The sequence below is a fragment of the Manihot esculenta genome, chromosome 3 (assembly GCF_001659605.2).
Source record: "Manihot esculenta cultivar AM560-2 chromosome 3, M.esculenta_v8, whole genome shotgun sequence".
Taxonomy (NCBI): domain Eukaryota; kingdom Viridiplantae; phylum Streptophyta; class Magnoliopsida; order Malpighiales; family Euphorbiaceae; genus Manihot; species Manihot esculenta.
This window is the reverse complement of record NC_035163.2, coordinates 809210-819136: the sequence shown is the minus strand read 5'-3', so window position 1 is coordinate 819136 and position 9927 is coordinate 809210. Positions and strand designations below refer to the sequence as shown.

General features: G+C 35.9%; 1 pseudogene; it reads right to left on the bottom strand.

The window, feature by feature from the left end:
• Positions 1-3371: 3371 nt before the first annotated feature.
• Positions 3372-8645, bottom strand: LOC110610909 (annotated as a pseudogene).
• Positions 8646-9927: the final 1282 nt, after the last annotated feature.

Below are 9927 nucleotides of genomic sequence, written 5' to 3'. Positions count from 1 at the left end.
AGTTGAGTCTTAAGGAGAGGAAAAGAAATCCAAAAACTTGATAATTTAAGTCAAGCTGGTGGCTTGACAAATCCATGTATAAGTCTATTATCAAGTACATGAAAGTTGATTAATTGATAACCATAACACACCATACCCAGCCTTATTACTAAATAAATCCCAAGTTCAGCCCATCTTGCAAGCAAGATTTAATTGAGTTGGTTCATGTCAAGCCTGTTGATAAATCCTTTGTTCAAGTCAACAATTTTCCATGTTGGGTATGTGGATCTACAAGCCAAATATAATTTTGTTTTGAATTTCAAAATATTTGATTAATTTATAGACATGTCTAATTAAAGTGAACAATTTGTAATAGAGAAGTCCAATCTAAAATTAATAGAGAGAATGTATATTGTGAAACTAACTCGCATCGATGGAGGGGGGGAGGCTATTCCGGTAGGAACTTATGGTACTGCCCTTATAATTTCATCGAGTTCCTCAACTATGTTTGCACATATTTATTGACCTAATATACAATTTCTACAACAATTCATTTGCATTTTTCCTCTAAAATGGATTTTTCAAATGATATTACAACAATTTGGAACACTTATATGGTGCTTGTATGAGAAATTGAGAATCAAATTGAACTAGAAAGATCAAAATGAATTGATGCATTCATTTGGTTTAAACATCTAATATGCAAGATCCTCGAATATATCCCATTTGAATGATATATTGCGTAGGAGAATTGATGCTCTCAAGGATTTTATCTTCAAATGGTGGTTTTGCATTGTTGGTTCACTTTTTGATTGAGAATCCTATTTATGATATTTTGAGGATTTTCCAATAGAATTATGGATTTTTTTCCATTTGTTTTGGTTTTTGGTAGGTTAATGGTCAAGTTACCTAAGGCAATGCTCATTGATAAACATAAGAATCAATTGATCAACTTCTATATCTTGTGCTTGCCGTCCCTTTTCTTTTTTCTTCTCTCTCCTCAATGAGATTTTAGTTGCTAAGAAGTCGGGAAACAATGACAAGTTTTTGAAGCTGGTGGAATAGGGTATATACTTTGATAAATCAAGCTTGCTATTTTGTTGTTTGTGAGGAAGATGAGGAAAACAATATTGAAATTGAGGAAGATGAAGATGAAGAGAGAGAGGACAAGCCATGTCAGCTTGTAACCTGTAAATCAACCATTATAGGCAAGCAATTTACTATGTAAAAAGAAATTATCTTACAAATTGAAGTTCAAAAATCATGTTGCTACGATGCCTTAAGTTGAGGGACAATATGTAAATTTACTTGGAGGATGGCAATCTCCACAGATTTTGACGCCAATAGCACCAAAACTCCAATGCACCACAAGTTGTGAGGAGGAGTAATAAAAAGGATTGGAGGAGAATGACAACATTAGTAGAATTTGGTACTTGTAGAATCAATTGAGGAATGTTGAGTTAAGGATCCAAAGTTGAAATGAGAGGGGGATGTCTGTCTATGGGGGTGGTCTGTCTATGGGGTGATGGTGATGTTCTAAGATCCAGAAAATAGAATTTACAGTGGTTGTGTAAGCTTAGATGGAGAGGAAGACGTTCTTCCTATTCCTTTTCCGGTTGTGTAAGCTTAGATGAAGAGGAAGACGTTTTTCCCCTTTTCCTTTTGTCAGCTAGTGACGTCTAACCGTTTATCTGCTACAGTGCCACTTGTCTCTGTCACTCAGGTCCGTACGTACGGGTGTGTCAGACCCCTCTCTACGTTAGGCGGCCATTTAATTTCTCCGCATTTAATTTTTCCAGCACGCATGCGGACAGGCTGCGAAGTGACTGGGCCAACTATTCTCCTTCACGTCACATCATTGGGCTAGATTACTTCTCGTTGGTCCCGGGTTTATGATGAGCTTAGCCTGCCCCGCATGTTCGGATCAGGGCTTGAGATACTGGGTCGGTCTGCTTAAGGAAAGCTTGATGGGCTTTGGGCTAGCATCCTTCTCTTGGACCCGGCCTCGCCCTAGATAGAGGAAGTCCGGCGGTCATTAATGAGATTTTTAGATTCACAATAATATATTTCAATAAATTGCTTGTTTATGTTTAACAAATCATATCCTTAGCAGCCATGTTTTAGGAATGCCTAAGGGTTTTGATTAGGCAAACACAAAAAATTACCACTTGAATAATCGTATTTACCTTAGCCAGCTTAATTGAGCAATTTAGACTAGGAACATCTTCGTGGTAGTAATATGAACTGTGCTCTTCTAATTTTCTCTGAAATAAAAGAAATAATTAATTCCTTCTCTTAGTTTTGCATTGATCAGATGGCTAGAATGCAATTTGATGTTTTGCACTGGTAGTATTATTGTATGTAGAAATTAATATAGGACATCAATTATAAGTCTCATGTTTCCTGTCACGGTTCATTTCAGCCTGAGACAATGCTCTGACATGAAGAAAACCTTGTTGTTTGGTTGGTCTGAAAAGGTCATATTTTTCTTTAAAAAATTCTGAATTTAAGAGAGGTGGAGAGAGAGAGAGAGACTTGATTTCAGGCCATATGTGCAGTGAGCTTGTAGATTTCAATTGGTTATGGACTTGATATATGTAGTTTGATATTTTCGACTAGATTCAGGAAATTATTCCTACGACAATCAAGCAATCCAAAGTGGGGTTTTGATGCCATCACCATCTTCAGGTACAGTACTGTCTATCTATCCAAACACAGTTGACAGTTCAAATTAGTGTCAAGTTGAGGAGTCACTTCCAAGCACACCCAGACAACAAATGAAAAGTACAACTCCATAGTAATTTCAGACATCAATCCTCCGCTAACCATATAACTAAACTGTGTCTTGTTAAATCAAACTAAATAGGGCATGTTGTCTAGGGTTCATGGCACCAACTACATCACACAGCAGTAGCTACTTGGCAGCTTAAAGCAGTAAATTTAAGTACCTTTAGATGCAACAAATTTCTAACTGCAGAAAATTTTTGTGCAGATTTCTGACCGTTGCTTGCTATGCTTCATCCTCAGCTTCAAAGATCTTACACTGGGAAAAAAGGTGAAAAGATAATTAGTAATACAATCTCTGCTAACTTAGTAAACATGGGAAAAGAAAATCCTTGCTTGCATACCTGATGTTATTTATGGAATTTGCAATCTGTGGGCAGAGCTTGTATGTTATGGAGATCAGTTGGGGTTGGGAGAAAGAAGGGACAAAACTGCTAATGGCGGGAAAGAATGGGGAAGAAATAAAATTAAGTAGAAGTTTTTTTTTTCTTTGGCGATATGATAGGACTAGGTGGTGGCAGTGGTGGTGGTACCGTTGATCACTGTTTCTGCAAAGTACTGAACTTTTCGTTTGCAAAGCATTTTGGTCCTCATGATTTCTCTGTTCCTTTCCATTAAAGAAATTAATTGGATTGCTGTACGACTTTTTGAAAGGTACAAGTGAATATAATATTATGCTGGGGGTGTTTTAAATTATTATTTAAAAGAATCATGTTTCACAGATTAATTTTAAATTAAACTTGTCATAATTTATTAAGGCAAGCAGGCTTCTGGATCAAAGGGTACATTTTCAATCGAATGCATTGTTTTTGTTTTGTTGTTCTCCATCAAAGCGGTGAATGAATTCGTTAAAAAAAACACTGGACTCTGTTTGGAAGGAAGTTTTCTTCAAGGAAATGGAAGATTTAAAAATCATGAAAAATCTTATATCTACCAAAGGTTCAATTGAATGCACTGTTTGCCATCAAACAGTGGAATATAGTTTTCAATATGACCCATTTCACCGACTAGTTAACCAGAAAATGGGTTTCCGTGTATACCTAAAATACCCTTTTTCCCCCCATTATTCACAGATGATTTTACTTTTTACAAGGATTAAATAGACAAATGAATTTAATTCTTTGGTAAACAAAGCAAAGCGAAAATAAAATAAATAGCAACTCTAATCATATAACTGATTACTTTGAAATCGGCAATAACAAACAAAATTGCTAAGCAACTAGAGTGTAAATTCAGGATGGGTCGAGGATCCTGCAATAAAATGAAGTGGCTACCTACAATATTATTCAAGCAGTTAACCAGCACAGCAGAAAGAAAAGGGCTTTCCATGGGTTACACAGTAAATTTAGATTCTGCAAAAAGAAGCTTAATCTACGCCAAAGTTTCGGTGGCCTTGTTTTCATAGGCCAATGTTAGCAAACACATCGAGCAAAAGTATGTTAACGGCCTTGTCCTACCCTATCTGCACAGCTTTTTTGGTTGGTCGACATCTTCAGTCACGTCATGCTTTAATAATTCGAGCTACTTAACGCATCTTTTGAGAGGACTTCGGCAGCAAAAACAAGATTCCTCCGAGAAAACTGCTTACCAAAATAAGATAAAGGGATTATACGCTATTTGACAAACATAGCAAAGCACTCGAGAAGGGTATTCATGTAAAAGATTGGCAATTACCTCAATGTACAGACTGGAGTTGATTTTGTAGGCAGAGTTTTCAATCACTTCAATCCGTTTGCACTCCAGTTTTGCTGATGGAATCCCCACCAACCAGCAAACAGGAGAAAAAAAAAGTCCGCAAGGCTATACATGTGACCTCCTTTGATAACTAACAGATTACCTTTCTTTGACACTAGTCACTTTTGTGCTTGTGGTTACGTTCCATATTTTCACAGTACAATCAGCAGAACCAGATGCAAGCACTGAACCTTCTTCGCAACTGAAAAGAGCAGCAGGGATTGTTATAAATTATTTGGTAATTCAACTATCATTAATTAGAACTGTTCACACAAAAACCAAGTTCTCCAAGCATATCCATGAGCAACAAAGGATTTGCACCTGAAAGCTAGTGTCCACACACGTGAATTTTGGCCCATCAAAGGTGAAACACAGCGGCCACTTGAGAGGTCCCACATCATAATTGTGCCATCTTCATCTGCTGATGGCATATGCCTGCCATCAGGGGACATTGCCAGTGATACCATAGTCCTAATTGACAATGAAAATCCTGACACATTCCCCGCTCTGTACCTCCCACAGTCGAACCGTTTTGTTACTGGAGCCAGTGGCAATGTAGTGCAGTTGGCATGCCAGTGCACGCACAACACACTGATATAAATCATCCAATTCAATGTCACTTATTGTTCAGTAACTATAAGACATAAAGGAACACATCTTTGTTATCTAATACCATATCAAGCATAATACAAAAGAATAGAATTCTCGGTTCTTAGCTTAGAAAATCACTTTCAATCTACTGAAAATATTATGCAGCATCCAGGCTGGGATACTTGACAACCTTTGCAGCATATGGAAACAGATATAGCCTGGAAAGTAGAAGAAATCACATGGATGGATGATGAGGGATTGTATAAAATGGACAAGGTAATTAACAAGATCACTCTTCCAGGTCACATCAGGTGAAAGAATTGACAGGCTGAAAACAAGTCAAGCTTTTGCATCATGTTTATTATTATTTTTTTCAAATGTAAACTTATCCTGTATCAAATTACCAAGTTTTTTGTAACAGCCTAGGTATTTCTGTTGGTAATGCTGTCATCAGGACAACTGAAATGATAGCCAAATGCAGTTTTGTTAGACTGAAGTCATTAGAATAGCAGATATGGCAGGAAAAAAGGAAGGGTATCAAGCATAAAAAAGGATATACTAGATTAAAGGAGTATTGCCCTAGATAGAAGCATCATACGCTGGAAATTATAGGTTATCACTAAAAGTAGACCATCTACGCATGAGTATCATAATTGCATCCGACTTAGATAGACAGTAACCCTGTTCCAAAGTACCACTACACAATTAATGAGTTTCATATCTTCTAAGCCAAGTCAAATGAGCTGCCCCGCTCTCAACTTCCATCTACCTTCTCTCAACAATATTATTAATTACTGTCAACAACAAGCATGACTAATTTCACTTGCAGCAGTATCATTTTCACTCTGCAAAACAGCTGATAACAAGACTGTTTAACACCAAATCTACTCTTTGAAATATCTAGTGATTGCATGAGATATTTTAATATGTAAGCATGACCAAGTACATACAACCATATCAGAAGAGATGGCATCTAGCAATTGTAGTGGCAGAATATTTGAGACCCAGGATATCTGAAGTATAAGGATAGCTTTGAGCTAAAAATGAAAATGATGATTCAACAAAGCTATTTTCAGAGTTTAGAAGGAGAGTTTTAGAGTAAATAACAAAGAAATGCACAGAGATATCTTAATTTTCATATCCGCACAACCCTTTACTGCAGCAAACAATAGTTCTCATGAGAACGCATTCATGCACCTCCTGTATTGTAATTCAGTTGTGTAACATAGCAATTTTTTTTTTAAATAAATGCACTTACCTGGTAATCAATACATAAAATAGACACATAAAATGTTGCCATTAGCTATTTGTACTCGCATTAGTATGTGCAAATGAAAAGAACAACATATTATTCAAAAAACTCTCATATTTGCATAGACTTACAATTGCCAGATTGCTGTCCAATTTTAGCCATATCCAATATCTGTGGAAGCACATCTCAAATTTACAAGTTAGAATGACTAACATGGTCTATAATTATATTGGGCTAAGTTATGTGATAGGGAAAAACCTTCAATGAGGAGCCAAGAATCCACCAGCAACCAAAGATCCCAGGATATTGAAGAACAGTTCAAACTGGGGAAATCCCAGAAAGAATATAAGCAATAGATAACAAATCAAGAACCAACTGAAGCCTTATTTTTGAAAAGGTCATTGAACAAGTTACAAGTATTACCCATTGTGTGTGCAGATAAATGTGTAGAAGCTAACAGATTAGCACTACTCAACTGTACACAGTTTCTCAAGTCTTCAAGAATAGACTGCTCCACCTCCGTTGGGCTGAAGAATCATTAAAATGTTAATCAAAAGAATGCCTTAGCAGTATCAGTTTCATTTACTTGTTATTCCTCGGTCCTGACCAGGGAATCATGCAAGAGCCTGCCTGCCTGGAAAACATTGCAAATATTATATTTATGTAGATTGTAGAGAATGAAACATGACTAAATTCAGATTAACATACAAGTACAACGTAACATTCACCAAAATTTCTTCCAAAGCAGTCAAGACATAGCACAATTGATAAGGTACAGACATAAAGAAAGCAAGAAAAACGAAAAACAGAAATGAATGACCTCAGAGGATCAGTGAGTAGCACCAGTGAAATTCACTGATCATCTAATCAAATCTTAGTTGAATCTAAATGAGAACAAGCATTCATATTCCGTGCCTTCTAAGGGAAAGAATTCCTAATGTTTTGTTCTCAGAGTAATTTGAAGAAACTTAAAACAAATTAATTAAAAGAATGCCTCCAATCTATAAATATATTACTTTATTTTTTTTACATTATAACATAGTACATATTATGAGGTGAAATCTATAATCTATTTCCTATTACCTGTATTTAATCATTAAAAAATATCATTTTTCCTCACACATGAAACTAATATCATGTTGCTAAATCTTTTTGCTGGATCCTAACACCAATGCACAACATCTACCTTCACAGGAAGCCATAAGTATTAACTACTAGAACCATACCATGTATTTAATATAAGAAGGAAAAAAAAGTTCTAGAAAATACATTATGGGCAAGGGAAGTTCTGATTTGACTTGTGGTGCTGCTGATGCAGGATCAGCCTCAGGACGCACTTTGCAGTTGCACTAGCAGCTTTGTCTTTTTTAAACTTTTTAACAGAAGCACCTTGCTTTCCACTTTCTACTGATCTTTTCTGAACAAGAACCAGAGAATAAGATGATATATAACAGAATCAAAACTGCAGCTTTATGACTAACTTATAATCTACATAGTTCTAGAATCAGTTGACGCACACATTTACAAGCATATTTACCTTGGTTTCATCCAGGTCCCCCTCTTTGGCTTCTCCTTCAGTCTTTTCAGAAGCTGAGAGCAAACCCCTGCCTTCTCTAGGTGTTCCTCCAAAGAATCTTCAAGAAGATACAAGAAATATATGGTTAAAGCTCAAAATCAACTGCATGGGGGAGAAAGGGGAAAGAAGAAAAAGATGCAATAGAAAACAACTCCCTTATTTGCAACTAAGATAAATCTGTGTATGAATAATAAACATAAAGAATAAACAAGCATCACATTCTTCAAGATATCCCATCAAGCAGGCAGTAATTCAGCAATTCAAAGAGACTTGGCCATGCGCTCAGAGCCAATTTGCAAATAAGAATACCTCTTTCAATTTCTAAGTTCGCATTATTCTTGAGTGACAAAATCAAAGGATCCATAGCTTTTGAAACAAAGAAAAAGCTTTACGAACTCCAAGTAAACGCCATGAAATTTGTCATTTAACCATGCAATATTTATGCAGAAATAAGAATTAAGAACCTCAAAATCTTTATTTTTTATCTGATTAGCTGCATCCTGGCAGCTTCCAATTATGGTTACAACCTCAGCGTCATCTGAAATTGAGCTGGCCTGTCCAGGAGATACTGCCAGCAAATCAAACATAAATTATATGCAAGGAAATCCTATCCTGAAAAATCATTTACATGGAACTAAATGGATAGTAAACAGATTTACCTTGGAAAGTAATATGCTCATTAACAATCCCAAGCATCATAGTGGATTTTGTATTGCGTAGATACTTCATCAGGATACTGGCAAATTGTTGACATCCAGCTTTCAGCAAGTTGCAATCATGTTAATTAATTAATCGACAACCATCTATTCACCTGAACAATCTAAGTAAACTAACAGCAATGATTCACAAAACATAAAGTAAACATTTCTGCATATTTCAGTGAGTAAAGAACTAAAAGCATTGGATTTGAATCATGAGGCACAAACAGGACTAGCATTTATCTCAATTCTTTTCACCTTGAGACAGCCACATAGTGCCTTCCCTCAGCCAAATTCCAGAGCCATTAAACATATCCAGGCATAATAAACAAGCACATCAGATACATAAGTCTTCAACTCATAGTGTAACTGGATATTTACGAAATAACTAAAGAGAAACTGAGAAACTACCTGACTGATCTTTAAGTTAACTTTGGTCTGACTCAGAGTATGAGCAAATAAAATCTCCTAAAGAATAAGATCATGAGTTTCTTTCTTTTTATGCAAGTGATTTAAGCATAATATACTGGAAATGCAATCAGTTCAACCTCCAAATGAGAGGAAAGACCTCCTTCCAAATTCTGAGGGTCATGTGAGTGCATCATTACGTGATCTTCACAAAAGCTATTGAAAAAAGTTCTAGCCGGGAAGGCATGCCAAAATGGCAATAGATTACATGCAGTAATTATTTTGATGATGCACCACTTTACAAATATTCAATTTAGTACTAGATGGATAAAAGACTAGAAGTTCAATATATTACCCTCATGGGCATGCCCCTTTTGCTATGAGATCCATATAACAAAGGACAAATACTGGATAAAGCACACAAAGCAACTCAGGCTGCATAATTCAAATACAGTCAATGTCAATTAGAAGTATGTAACAACATCAGCATTTTCCAATTGAGTAAATAACTCAACAACTAGATACCTTGTACAAATCAAGTGAACTATGCGCCAATGAACTTAATTTGCCATATGCTTCAGGTTATCCTGCTGGAGTATCCTCTGACCTGAAGAAGTAACACATTTTGAAAGACGCACAATTACATACATATATTAAATTCATCCATTGAAGAGTATAATTAAACTTATATAAGTAACCGAAAAAGAAGAGCATTTGGCATTCCCCGAAGAAGGAATTCTCCTAATTCAGCAATTAATGTCCACAGATTCCCCGCTTTTAAATTAAACTCATTAAAATTTTGAGTCTTCTAACAGCTCAACCAATTAATTCACCAACTTTTACACGCATACAGTAATAATTTTCATCTATTGGCATTCTCCATGCTTATTATTATTGATGAAATT